At 39.7% G+C, this 14,549-nt stretch overlaps 1 pseudogene; it reads right to left on the bottom strand.

The window, feature by feature from the left end:
- Window positions 1-249: 249 nt before the first annotated feature.
- On the bottom strand, window positions 250-1,480 carry LOC122218474 (annotated as a pseudogene).
- Between the last annotated feature and the right edge of the window lie 13,069 nt (window positions 1,481-14,549).

The following is a 14,549-nucleotide window of genomic DNA, read 5'->3' as shown; positions in this document are numbered from 1 at the left end:
ACAGCATTTGCTCACTTTATGTCTCTGTGTCACAGTTCGGTAATTTTCATAATATTTCAAACTTTTTTTTTTCAAATTATTATTATATTTATTATTGTGATCTGTGATCAGTGATTATGACTCACTGAAAGCTCAGATAATGTTTGCCACTTTTTTAGCAATAAAGTTGGTGTGGTTTTTTTGAGCCAAAAAGCTTTACTGGCAGGTCAAGGGAACATCCAGATATAGGGTTCCTCCTCTCCCATGTCCCTACCCAGGGGAGTCCCTCTGCAGAAGAACAGGAACCCCACCAGGCTGCCAGACTTCGAGAGCCTTGGGGGTGGGCAGGTTGTCAGAGTGGGCGTCCTGGCCTTCCAGGTGGCGATCTACTGCTCCAGCCCCGACTTGATGTCCATGAGCTGCTGGTACTCCTGGTTCTGCCACTCAGTGTCTGCCTGCACATCACTCAGCTAGGCTTCAATACTGCTGATCAGAGCCTGGGTCTGGGCCAGCCATGCTCCAAAGCAGGCCTCTGTTTCTGCCAGTGTGTCTTCCAGGGCAGCTTTCATGCTTAGCTGAGCCTGCAGCTCAATCTCCGGAGCCTAGAAGGTGAGCCACAGCTCAGTGACCTCTGCCTTGCCTAGCTGTAACTGCTCTGTATGGCCAGCCACCTCCCAATTCAGCTCCTGGGTCTGGCTGGTGAACTAGGCTTCAGAACCCTTTTGGCTATTCTCAGCCATGAGCTCATATTGGCTTCTCATGTCACTCAGGGTCTTGGCAAGGTCCATGACCAGAGCGGAATCCACCTCCACACTAATCTGGTCAGTTACCTGGCCCCTAAGGGCACTGATTTCCTCGTCGTGGTTCTCTTTCAAGCAGGCCAGCTTCTCCTTCAGGCCTTCAGTCTGCATCTCCAGGAGCTGGCCAGAGTCAGCTCAGCATGCACCCTGCTCAGGCCGTTCATGTCGGCCTCAGCTCTCATGGACTGGTCTGCTCTGTCTCTAAGTTGGTTGGGAAGTCATCCATAGCCAGAAAGGCATTGTCAGTCTGCACGACAATCTTAAGAGTTCTCAATGGTAGCACCAAGAATCTTGTCCCGCAGGTCCTTGATGGTCTTGAGGTAGTAGCTGCAGTGGCAGGCGGCCTAAGCACCTGCTTCTGGTACCAGTGGTGGATCTTCACCTCCAGATTGCCATTGGTCTTCTCCAGGGCGCACACCATGTCCAGGCAGGAGGCCAGGTGGCTGTTGAGCTTGTGTCTGGTGATCTCATTGCCCACCAGCAGCCCGCAGGACCCGGCCAGCCTCCAGCAAAGCTGTCGCCGTAGCCCCAAAGGATAAGCACATGAAGCTGGCTAAGAACACAGACACACGCCAAGGCCGTCTGAGCCCCTGGGGCAGCTGGGCATGGAGAAGGCACCTCCTGCCCCAAGCGTAGGGAGCCACTGTGCAGGCCCCCAAGGTCAAGGTGGTGGACAAGTGGCAATAACTGAAGGAAGTCATGGAGAAGGAGGAGGAGGAGGGTGACACTGGTCGGAGGAGAAGTGGTTGGTGGGAGGAGTCAGCAATAAAGTATTTTTTAGTTAAGATAGGTATGTTGGGGTTTTTTAGACATATGCTATTGTATACTTAGTAGGCGATAGTGTAGTGTAAACATAACTTTTATATGCACTGGAAAACCAAAAGAATCATTTGACTCACTTTATTGTGATATTTCCTTTTAATTATAGTGGTCTAGAACCAAACCCACAATAGCTCTGAGGTATGCCTATACCTTCCATGTAGAAGGAGACTTCAGGAGTGGGGTCAAAGCAAAGCTACACACCCCCAATAGACTGGGAAGAAGTTTCTCTGGATCTGTCACTCTCTGAAATATCACACAATCTCCTACAAACCTCACCACTGTCTACAATTATGAAAAAAAGAAAGTACTTGTTAGGGTGAATTTGAGGATAACATGAGAGATTACAAAGTAAATACGGCCTTCTATTAGCTACCTAAAAAATGACTCAAGAATGAGTTAATCTGATTTCTTTCATTTGAATTAGAGTTCCTTGCATACATTTGGATTGGGGTTCCTAGACAGTCAGAAATGCAAACTCACCCAAAAGGCACTCAGAAGGCAACACTCACCCAAATGGACACAGTCCAGACACAGTCTAGACACTCAGAAGGCAACACTCACCCAAATGACACAGTCATTGGATGAAAGCATTTGCTTTCTGTTCTCTGGAAAGAAAAGTTTATGTGTTTTCTGTGTGATTCTGCTAGAGGGCTGGGCTTCCCCCATAACAATAACCAGTTCAGTAACATAGCCAATATTCAAGATGCTCACCTTTGATTTTTGACCAGTAGTTAATGTCATCTACTTTCAATAATTACCATTAAAAGGTAATTAAGAAATTCTCTTAGATATGAATATGGGTTACTTTGAAATGAAAGTATAACACTGGAAGTCATTAGAATTCACTCCCATTTATAATAGGTGAAGAAAGCTTAAAGAGGCATTGACATTTCATAGGCATTTAAAATTTTAGAAATCCTCAGTTAATAACTAATATTGATAGATTTTTTAATGTTCAAGGAGCTTTAATATATCAAAAAAATATTCCTAACATCCAAATTATTTATCCAATGGAAATATTAAATATGTAATAACCCTTCAAAAGTTAAAGATTAACATTCTTATAAACATCTACACTATATTCGCTGAACCTTGACTATAAACTTATTTATTCAAACTATTCCAAAACTCAATTTAAGTCTATTCCCATTAGAATCTCATATACCATTATATTAGAATCTACTATATAAGAATCCCTTAATGCCTTAAACTTTTTAAGAAATAGAAAAAATGCATACACTGAAACCAGTTAAACTTTTTCTGGTGTTTAAAATTCTTACATTTTTTTCTTTGTTAGCTTTATTCCCATCCTAATGCATGTTCTTATTCTTAGACATGGTTAACAGTGAGTCTAGTTAGCATACATATCTTCCTAGTAGAAACCTCAACAGACGCAACTGAAAAAGAGTTTTGTCTCTAGCCCAGGTCACAAATTCTGAATCATCTGCCAATCAATCCTGATTGGACATGGGACAAGGATGCACCTAAACTTCATTTCTTTGACATTATCATTGTTGGTGTATTAATTATTCATTAGCAAGCAACACATCACTCTGAAATTTAGTGGCTTACAGCACCATTTTTATCTCACAGTTACTGTGGGTCAGGATTCTGGGCTTGACTTAGCTGGGTCCTGTGGTTCAGGGTCTCTCACATAGCTGTAATCAAGGTATCATCCAGGAATGCAGTCATCACAAGGCTCAACTGAATGACCTCTCAAAGTTATTCATTTGGCTGTTGGTAGAATTCAGTTCTTCCTGGACTGTAGAATAGAGGATCTCTGTATTTACTGGCTGTTGGGAATGCTATAGAGAAGCTCACAATTTGGCAGTTGGCTTCATCAGAGAAAAAAAAAAGCCAAAAAAGCCAGAGAGAGACAGTGAATGATGAAAGCAAGTCTTTTCAAAACCTAATCTAAAAAAGAAAAAAGAATAAAAAACCTAGTCTAGGAAATGATACCTCATCACTTTTGTTTTAATCTATTCATTAGATGTGAGTGACTTGGCAGGGTCAGATTACACAAAGACGTGAATACTAGAAGATGAGGATCATCTTCAAAGACACTTACAATTGGAAATTTACTGATATCTGTATCTCACTATAATCACTAGAGCCATCTAGAAGTCTCATCGCCTAACTCAAGAAGGTAAATCTTCTTTTGTGAAATGTGAAGGTAAATCTCCTTTGTAGGACACTTGGTTAATCTGTCATCTCAGGATACACAGGTAATTTTTTCTACTTTCTACCTGGTTATTGTGTATGACCATGGATCATACACCAGTGTTATGGGTAACCATAATCAGTACTCATCATTTGTTTTACTCACTGTTCTCTATATTGAAAACTCATATGCTTAGTAGAAAGAATAAAGCTTTCCTCTACATACTAAAATAAATTTTAAAAAAATAATCCTATTCTACTACATTGTCTTCCTTTTTGGTTTTCAAACTTTTCATTGTTATAGCTTTTTATGGAATATCATTATGAACTCATAGGCTTTCACACATTCAATTTATGTCAATTAACAATAATTTTTATTGTGGTCTTTTTTTACATTTTTTAATGTTTATTTATTTTTGAGAGAGAGAGAGAGACAGAGTGCAAGCAGGGAAGGGACAGAGAGAGAAGGACACAGAACCCGAAGGAGGCTCTGGGCTCTGAGCTGTCAGCACAGAGCCAGATACAGGACTCGAACTCACAAACTGCAAGATCATGACCTGAGGCTGAAGTCGGATGCTTAACTGACTGAGCCACCCAGGTGCCCCTATTGTGTTTTGATGCTCAAATTTTCATAATTTGAATGTCATTACATTGCTTCTTTATCATTTTAGTCTTTATCCTTGAAATTTTTTTAAGTTCATTTATTTACTTTGAGAGAGAGAGAGGAAGGGAGAGAGAGAGAGTGCATATGCACACAGAAGCAGAGGACAGGAAAGAGAGAGAGGGAGAGAGAGAATCTCAAGCAGGCTCACTGTCAGCACAGAGCCCAATGTGGGACTTAATCTCACGAACCCATGAATCATGACCTAAGTGGAAATCAAGAGTTGGATGCTTAATGGGCTGAGCCATCCAGGTGCCCCTATCCCCTGACATTCTTAAAAACTTCTTTGCTCTCTCACCAAAAAAACTGTATGGTATGTTTCAGACCTGCTGTTCCCAGTCCTAATTTTCTCCTATTCTATGACATGGAAATAGATGCCCTCTAAGCAGATCTGATTCCTTTAGTGGAAAATAGTGTCAGAAACAAAATTCTCAGGGGCATCTGGGTGGTGCAGTCGCTTAAGCGTCTGACTCTTGATATCGGCTCAGGTCATGATCTCACAGTTTGTGGGTTCGAGCCCCTAATCAGGCTTTGCACTGATGGTGCAGGGCCTGCTTGGGATTCTCTCTCTCCTTCTCTCTGCCCCTCCCCCATGCACACATACATGCAAAGTCTCTCTCTCAAGTAAATAAACTTAAAAAAAAAAAAAACAAAGAAAACCAAAAAAAAAAAAAAACCACACACACACAAAATTCTTAGCATTAGGAATATGCACATTTGTGCTATTGTAGGACAGAGTGCTGATACTGTTAAATTTTAGCGAAACATATGGAAAAATAAATCCTTTTTAGAATCAAGTTTCAAAATTTTAATTTAATACTATCTTACTTTTTAAAAATGAAGTTCTGTAAACCACTAAGAATTTTTGCTATTATGAAAGGCAATCAGGTAAGTAAACCTCACCATTTAGTTTTCTAAAGAGGAAATGAAAAACTTCCTGATGTAGCCTAAGCAGCTCAGGTCTACAAAATTGTAAGAATCCAAACTCATATCTGGTCAATAAAAATTATTAAGCAATCTTTTTGTGCATCCTCTCTGTTTCTCATAATTTTTTGCATCTCATATTCTCCATGATTCAGCAGATTTTCAGTGATCTATTGTGCAAAGTCTTTGTATTCTAAACCCTGCCTATTTAAAACTGCTTTTAAGTGTAGAAAGAAGTCTATAAAGGACTTCCACTGGGAAGTACTATCTCTGTTGGGAAGAAAGATGTTGTTTACCAAAAAAGGCCAAAGAGCCTGACTAATGTGTACCTGTAGAAACCAACAAAATGGATGTGAAAATGGGGGCACTTGGGGGCCATTTTGGATGCCCCAAAATGGATGTGAAGGCTAAGGTGTGAGAGGAGCAGATATAAAGCAGTTTTAAGTTTGTTGATCTGCAGACATTCTCCTATGACTCAGGACACTAGGCACAAAAATGTTTTGAGCCAATCCTAATACTGCTGGGACAGCTTCTTGAAATGTGGAGATGATAGTAACCTATACTAAGTCAGATAGAATTACCTTGGTAAAGTATTAATTATGGAGTCAAAAGGCTCAGAGAAATGGACATTAAAATGGATTTACTATATATGACCACAGAACCCATTAGCTGTGTTCCTCATAAGGGCCTAACGGATACTTCTTTCATTAAAGCAATAAGAAAGGCACTGGCATCACTGAGTAGAGATGGCTGCTCTTTTTTAAGTCAGAAATGAAAATGGTGCATGCTCTAATAGAACTGGGTCCCCTAGTTTCAGAGGGGAAGACAGGATTCTAAAATAGGAGAGGCCAGGCAGTAGCACTTAATTTCCTGAAGCAAGATAGACATAAGCAGTGAAGCTGGGATGACAATGAGGGGCCCTTGCCCACAAAGAACATATGGCAACAGGGAATAGACCTTGGAGTTCCAAGAGGCAAACTTGACAGATAATATGGGTATTGCTTCACCTGTATAACCAAAAAAGATCAAGAGAAAATAAGCAGAAGGTTGCTGACAGCCACTACAATTAAATGTCATGATCCTTCACCTAGCTTCCAGATCCAGGCCCGTTCTTAGACCCAGAGCCCATTGATCAAAGGGGAGGCCAAACTCCTTGAGGAAGGAGCCTGCACACTACAAGCGTATATAAGAGTAACCCCCCCTTATACTTCACCAGAGTGACTTAATAACCACTCACGAGAGAAATTTTACAATGATTAAGGTGGAATACACCAAAATTTACAGGGGTATAAAAACTGAGATAATATTAATGCAATGCAAACTTTTTATAATGAAGTAACTAAGACATAACTAGTGGATTCCCTATTTCTACCACATACAGCATTCTCCAGAAGCTGCAAACCTCACAGAATACAGGAATGACCTCTTAAGTTGAAGCCAATTGCTAGATAGGATTGATGCCCTGCGCACTAGTGGCTATCCTTCAAGGCGAGCCATACACTTTGAAACAATGGCCATTATATGGTGCTGAATCCATGGCAGTGGGAATGGCCTCTCATGCCATTTGAGGGAATTTGTGCTTCCCATTCTGCAGAAATAGAGTTCTGCAGAAATAGAGTTCATGATTCCCTGGGGGGTGAATTTTTCTACCAGGGTATATAGTAAGTTTTCCTATAAACCTAAAGCTCCACCTGCCACCTAGCTGTTTCCGACAGAGAAAAGTTACTACACTACCTGATCATCATTCTCCAGCACCATACTGGCTGACATCAAATAGGGAAAATATGTCTGGAATTCAGGGCACTCACTGATGCACCTCTTAGTGTCTAGATGCCTGATGGTAACCACAAATAGATGCCTGATGGTAACCACAAATAGAAAAATTACAGCAACCACAGCCACACAAAGGTACAGTGACTAGGAGCTCAGGCTCCCCGCAAATGGAGGTTTGGAATGCTTGAGAGAGCAATCTAGATGAGCAAAGTGCTGTCCATAGGCGAGAAGAATCTACAATGTGTAACAGAGGAAGAAAATAGATAAATTTCAGTTACAACCACAGCATTAAATACAGAAATGGGGTCTGTAGTTTGTTCCACTAGCCCTTTTATGTCAACTACTTTACTTGGGGTTTTAGTATTATTTTGGTTTTTTGAAGCTGTGACCAGAGCCACAAATTTGAAGAATCGGCAGCAGAACCCAGTAAACTCATCTTGGGTCATGAGTGTATCAAGAAGGTCCAGGAGTGATGCCCGTACCCGATAATGCCAGCCTGAATTCTAGCTGCGGCATTTCCATCTCTTTGCCTGATGGCTTTCTCAGGCCATCAAAGCCCGCTCTGCCTCCACACACAGTGAACACAAACTTCTTGAAAATGCATGTCCCACAAGATCAACCCTCAATCAATGACTGGTGCACATGGTATATAAATATCCCAACCCCCTCCTACCTTGGCTGGGAAAACTCTGAGCCTTCTTTCTACTCTGTTTAAAATCACATCATAAGTTGCTGGATAATGTACTCTTCAACAGCTTTCTTCCCTTCCTGGTTTCGTTTCCTCTCTCCCCTACTGATGTTTCCATGGATCCTCTCCCAAATATGTGGACTCAAATATTTGTTTCTGGAGCTGCTTCTGGGGAGGAATGCATATGAGATATACAAGTAAGCAGAATGGGAAGCAAGAAATTTCTTCCCTTTCTCATTCAAAAGTCTAGCAGATCACCAGCTAAGATGCCCATAATCAACACAGGATAACTGAGGGACATTAAAAATTGTGGTGCAATACCTGGGGACCGTAAAGGGGCAAGGCATAGCATTTTTGAGTCTTTTTCTGTGGAATGTATAAGGAATTCAGAAACTGTGATGTAAAGTAAAGTTGAGAGCCAGAAGGCCTACTAGATGGAGATGAGAAGTAAGTATCATCATTGTTGAAGCTGTTGGGGGTCAGCAATTCCACCAAGAGAGTTAAGGCAGAGCACTTCTACAAGCGGAAGATCACTGTGCCCTGGCCACACCAAGAGGCCAGACCACAGGTTTCATTAGCCCCAGACTTCCGCAGGCAATTCCATGAGGGTGCCAATGATGAGGAGGGACAAGGGGCTCTGCTCAGAACCCAGGGAAAACCCAAAGCCCCACAAAGCTAAATCTTCTCATTTTCCATGACCATGATGACATTTTCTCCTGAATCCAGGTATCATCCTTCCAATAGGATAGGAGAGGAGGAGTCCTCAGAAAAAGCTGAACTTTGGAATGTCCGAATAATTACACAAAATGAGACTTTTAAACCAAGAAACTGAGACAATTTTAACTGGCTTGTTTAGATTCTGCTCTGGCATAATCCATAGTATCCAGCAAAGCAGGGCTCAAGAGGAAAATTTTTATGATACTGTCACTTCAACTATATAGATTTAACTGAATCCACACTTAACCTCATGCATTAAGGGAAGAATGCTTTCAGTATCTAATTTTTCAAGCACATCAAGAAGTCTATGAATACACTCACACTTTCTAGAGATATAAAGAGGAAGGTCCACGCATCAGCTCAGCAGGCTGCACAGACAGGAGAGTCCTTAGATGCAGCCAGTCACACCCACCTGAGCCCAGGAAAGAGGCGACACTGGACTAAAGGATGCTGGACCTCAGGGAAACTGAAAAGGCCAACAGGCCAAAAAACGAATAATAACTATCCCTGTCCCTTCTCCTTCTTTCTGCAAACTCTTGTTCTCTCACCTCCCCTATAGTTGCCCTATGTCTTCTCTTAACAATTCATAATTCAGCCACTGTGAACCAAAATACTACTAAGATAATCTAACACAAAGGAAATCTTTACATTCCTTAGATCTGAAGAAGTTCATTCAGAGGAAGAAATATGTTTATATTTGTTTATTTACTTTCTTACATTTTAAATATATGTATATATATATATTAATTTTTTAACATTTATTTTTCAGAAAGAGAGAGAGTGGGGGAGGGGCAGAGAGAAAGGGATACAGAGAATCCGAAGCAGGCTCTGCACTGTCAGTGCAGAGCCCAACATGGGGTTTGAACTCACAAACCAGGAGGTTATGACCTGAGCCAAAGTCAGACAATCAACCAACTAAGCCACCCAGGTGCCTATATATATATATATATATATATATGTATATATATATGTATATATATATATACATATATATATACATATATATACACACACACACACACACACACACATATATATATATATATATATATATATATATATATACACACACACACACATTTTTGTAAACCTCCATGGATAATAACGCAGAAACTGAAAGAAGAATGTGGAGATCTCAGGGGTTAACTTGTCCACACAACTGTTAGCCTGAGTTTCAAAGCCATGTCAGTATAAAGATGCCTTAAATCACAACTATAGAGTACTCTGTAAAGTGCCATATAAACAAGAGTACTATCACTGAAATCTAAAACGGAAAAGACAATATAACATAAAATTTATTTTACAGACTCAGTATGATAATGAGTATGGGAAAAATAAAAAGTGAGTATGTGGCCTTCCATATGGCAAGGAAGTAGGGGAAATGTTGAGAAGGAGGGAATCAGAGGTATCACTACAGCCTCTGTCAAGGACAGAAGCAACATAAAGTAATTAAAGCCCAGTTTTGACACCAGATGGGCTTGGGTTTTAATCCTAGCTCTGCCACCTGCTACCTGTGCAATCTTGAACAATTTATTTATTTAACCTTTCTGAGAATTAACTGAATGTTGTGCAGATTAAGTGAGATCATATAACGTTTCTGGAACATCATAGATGCCCAATAACTATTAATCTTCCTACCCCATTCAAACCCACTTCCCACAACTAGGAGAGGGAAGAAGTAGAACCTTGGGTAAATAAAACTGAACATAGAGAGGGAAGAAGAAGAGATCCAGGGAAAAGAACAGAAAAAGGACTGAAAGCTAAAATACCGTACAGAAGGCTTTGCAGCACACACATTCCGATAAATCTGAGTAAATGTTTATGTCCAGTCTGAGCAGCCAAGTATTCATATCATTATGACACCCACTAGGCCATCTCCTGCCTCCTCAACATCTTCTGGAGTCCATGTGAGATCAGTATCCAAACTGGGGACCCTGCCAAAATGCTTGTTCCCAGGCCCCATGCCCTGAAGTTGTGATTCAAAATATCCTTCTGCATTTTCACAAAAGAAGTTAATATTTTGAGATAACAACTGAGATGTTTCTCTCCCCATTTATCACTCCTATCACCAAATTTTCTTGTTGTTCTTCCCCTATTCAGTCAGGCAGCATTTTCTCAGGACAAAAAAATTAACAAGAACAAGGATCTATCGGTGTTTGACAAAAATTTTAATTCCACAGGGCCCACAACTTTGAAAGGGGAAAAAAGTGCTATTTTGAACAGTAAAATCCAAGTATTATAACATAGACCATGGAGTTTGGACAAGAGTCAGCCCTCCCCACCCACCCCAGCCCAAGAGTAGGTGAAATCTGCCCATTAGAAGAACAGAAACCTTGAAGAAGGAGAATAGAATTATCTGTGAATGTGAAATTCCTGGCAGGCAGATATCAAGAACTTTAATGGACAATTAAGACCAAACCTCTGGTGGAATCATTAAAAAATAACTTTGGGGGAGCCTGGGTGGTTCAGTTGGTTAAGTGTCTGACTTCAGCTCAGGTCATGATCTCACAGTTCGTGGGTTCGAGCCCTGCATGGAGCCTGCAGCCTGTTTCAGATTCTGTCTCTGTCTCTCTCTGCCCCTCCCCCGCCTGTGCTCTGTCTCTAAAATAAATACACATTAAAAAAAATTTAAAAAATAACTTTGGAACTTAGATACAGCTTGAGGAAAAGGGGTAGAGCATAACTCTGAATCTGAATAAATTTAAACCTACGATGATTGAATAATCCATGAATTCCTGTTATTTTTTAATTTTTTTTTAATGTTTAGTTTGAGAAAGAGAGACAGAGTGTGAGCAGGGGAGGGGCAGAGAGAGGAAGACACAGACTCTGAAGCAGGCTCCAGGCTCTGAGCTATCAGCACAGCCTCAACCTGGGGCTCGAACTCACAAACCGGGGCATCATGACCTAAGCAGAAGTTGGATGCTTAACCAACTGAGCCATCCAGGCAGCCCCATGAATTCCTGGTTTTAACTAAATGTCATTAAATTAATATTTCTGTCATCTATTGGGAATAATGGCTCTAGGCATAAATTAAATTTAGCTGTATGAAAATTTTATAAAAGTCATATTTTCCACATATTCTGGAAATTGTATTACTTACCAGAGTTTTAAAAGCTACTTAGGTACATCTGACACAGGTGGCCTGCAAACCACACTTGGAGAAATACTGTGAACTCTACTGAGTAAATCCCCAGTACAGATCTTCAGGCTGTCCTATAAAATAATACTACTTCATAGAGTTAAGGTAAGAATTGAATGAAATAATACTTGTTAACTTGGCATATAGTACATTATCAATGACTATTACATGTTCTTAGCAGAAAAACATTTCTTACTCATTCCCGATATTTTTTTTTTCCGTATTATAAGACCTTAATTACTGTAACTGCTGTTGTCTTTTATAAAACTTCACTCCATCTGCCCCAGGGGGTGAAAAAACTCACCTGATTGATAGATTTGGGAAGAATAAACTGGAGTGTTTTCAGTTCAGTTCCTTCTTGCTTCCTCCTGGAAACCTGTTACTAATACCCTTCTGCTGGGAACATGCCACCCATTACTCCCTAAGAGACAAACTCTGTCCATATAGTGAAGCTCCCTATACTCCAGCATTATTTGTTCTTGGGCAATTCTACTCAACTTGAGTATAGTAGGTTGGCCTACTTAGACTTCACATGAGCTACCTTACCTAGGCAACAGAGGTGCTCTTTTGGCCTACACCTACAACCCTTTGCAATAGCATGTTAAGAAATTAGGGAGTGAAGGGGCAGCTTGGTAGCTCAGTCAGTTAATCATCTGACTTGATTTCAGCTCAGGTCATGATCTCACACTTTGTGAGATCAAGCCCTGCATCGGGCCCTGTACTGACAGTGTGGAACCTGCTTGGGATTCTCTCTCCCCACCTCTCTCTCTGCCCTCGTTCTCTCTCCCTCCTTCTCTCTCTCTCTCTCAAAAATAAATAAATAAAATTTAAAAAAATAATAAAAACAAATTAGGTAGTGAAGAAGACTGCTATTTAGTGAGTTCCTAAAGAATTCCAGCACTTAAGAGGGGTTAAGTAATATCCATTCAGTTTACAAAAAAAGTTTGGCTTTTATATTCTTTGACTCATAAATTTTATCCAAAAAAAATTAAAGAAGTCTGGAACATGTATGAATAATTATTTTCATAATATTTATACATAAGAATTTTTATGATTAGAAAATGTAAATATCCAAAATAGATAGCTAGTTAAATTGTAGTGCACCCTTAAAATGGAATACTATGCAGACATTATAAACAATGTTGTAGACTTCAAATTCTGACCAGATGAAATACAAACCAGATTTACTCTCCCACTTTAACAAGTAAAAACACAGACAAATAGAAGAAACAATTTTCAGATGGGACAACAAGCAACACAGGACTGTGGAAAGCAAACAAGCTGAGTCCTGCATTTTCACCAGCTTATTGCTTAGAGGCAGTTTCCAGCCCACAAAGCAGGAAGTTAGAACCCAAACAAAGATCATCACTATTGCCTAGTTGAGGAGACAGGAATAGAGATTAAAACAACTATATAATTTGCTGGACAAAGTAACGAAGATAAGGAAGCTCTATATAGAAAGAGCTCCATAGATTTGCAGATGGATCCCACTGAGTCTTTGGCTGAGTATTGATCTGCAAATGTATAAGAGAAAACTATGTAAGGTCAGGAGGACAAACTACCAAAGAGGAAGAGGCAAAACAATTCCAGAGTTCACACAAGACTGGAAAAGTCTGTCTTCTCACCAGTCAGAGTGAACAGATTTCACAATATATGGTCTTCAAAAAGAATTCTCAGTAGGGTATCATCTTAGTAGTGGGACTAAATTAGTCCCAGACTAACAGGTTCTCTTCTCTATACTTACAAAGATTAACCTTGAAAGGATACAACTAATTAACTGTGTACCTGCATAAAATATAACATTACTTAAAAAAATAAATCAAAATCCATCAACCAACAATACAAATTCATAATGCCTGGCCTCTAATCTAAATTACAAGGCATGGGGCACCTGGGTGGCTCAGTTGGTTAAGCATCCAACTCTTGATTTCGGCTCAGGTCATGGTCTTGCACTTCGTGAGACTGGTCCCTGCATCAGACTCTGCCATAGCGTGGAGCCTGCTTGGGATTCTGTCTCTCCCCCTCTCTCTCTGTCCCTCCCCTCCCCTCCCTCTCAAAATAAATAAATAAATAAACAAAAAATTTAAAAAAATTACAAGGCATGCACACAAACAAGAAAACATGACACATAACCAGAATAAAAATGAAACACACATAAAAATGACATAAATAATGGAACTAGCAGACAAGACTAGTAAAACTGTTAATATAAATAAGTTACACATATTTTAAAAAGTAAGGAAAAAGATAGCCATGATGAGAGAAATGGTGGGTATATATTAAAAAACTGTATTTCTAGACATGTTAAAATATGATATCTGAAAAGAAAAAACAAAGATGGAATGCTATCAACAGCTGATTAGACACTGGAGAAGAAAATATCAGTGAATTCAAAGCCATAACAATATTAACTTTCTAAAATGAAATACAAAAGGAAAAGAAAATGAAAAAATAAATTCACAGAGCATTTGTAATCTGATCAAACACACAAGTGATTAGAGTCCCCAAAAAGAGAGAAGGAGGTGGAGACAAAACAGTATTTGAAAAACAGTGGAAAAATTTTTTCCAAATTTGACTAAAATAGAGAACCCCAAACCTAACAAACTTAATGAACCCAAAGCAGAACAAATGAACAAAAACATGCCAAAACATAATAATCAAATTGCTGAAATGATCATTTAAATAGATGCAAAAAAAAATCTGGTTGACTAAATTCAACCCCGACTTACAATAAAACTCTCTATAAATTATAGGTAGAAAGGAACTTCCTCAACCTAAAAGATATTTATGAAAAATCTATCACCAATTTAACACTTAGTGGTGAATGACCAGTTACTTTACCTGTAATAAAACTTGGAAAGGATGATCACTCTTAGCACTTTAACT

This window comes from Panthera leo, chromosome B1 (assembly GCF_018350215.1).
Source record: "Panthera leo isolate Ple1 chromosome B1, P.leo_Ple1_pat1.1, whole genome shotgun sequence".
In the NCBI taxonomy this organism is placed as follows: Eukaryota; Metazoa; Chordata; class Mammalia; order Carnivora; family Felidae; genus Panthera; species Panthera leo.
Note: the sequence above shows the minus strand (reverse complement) of the source record. Positions and strands in the feature narration are given on the sequence as shown.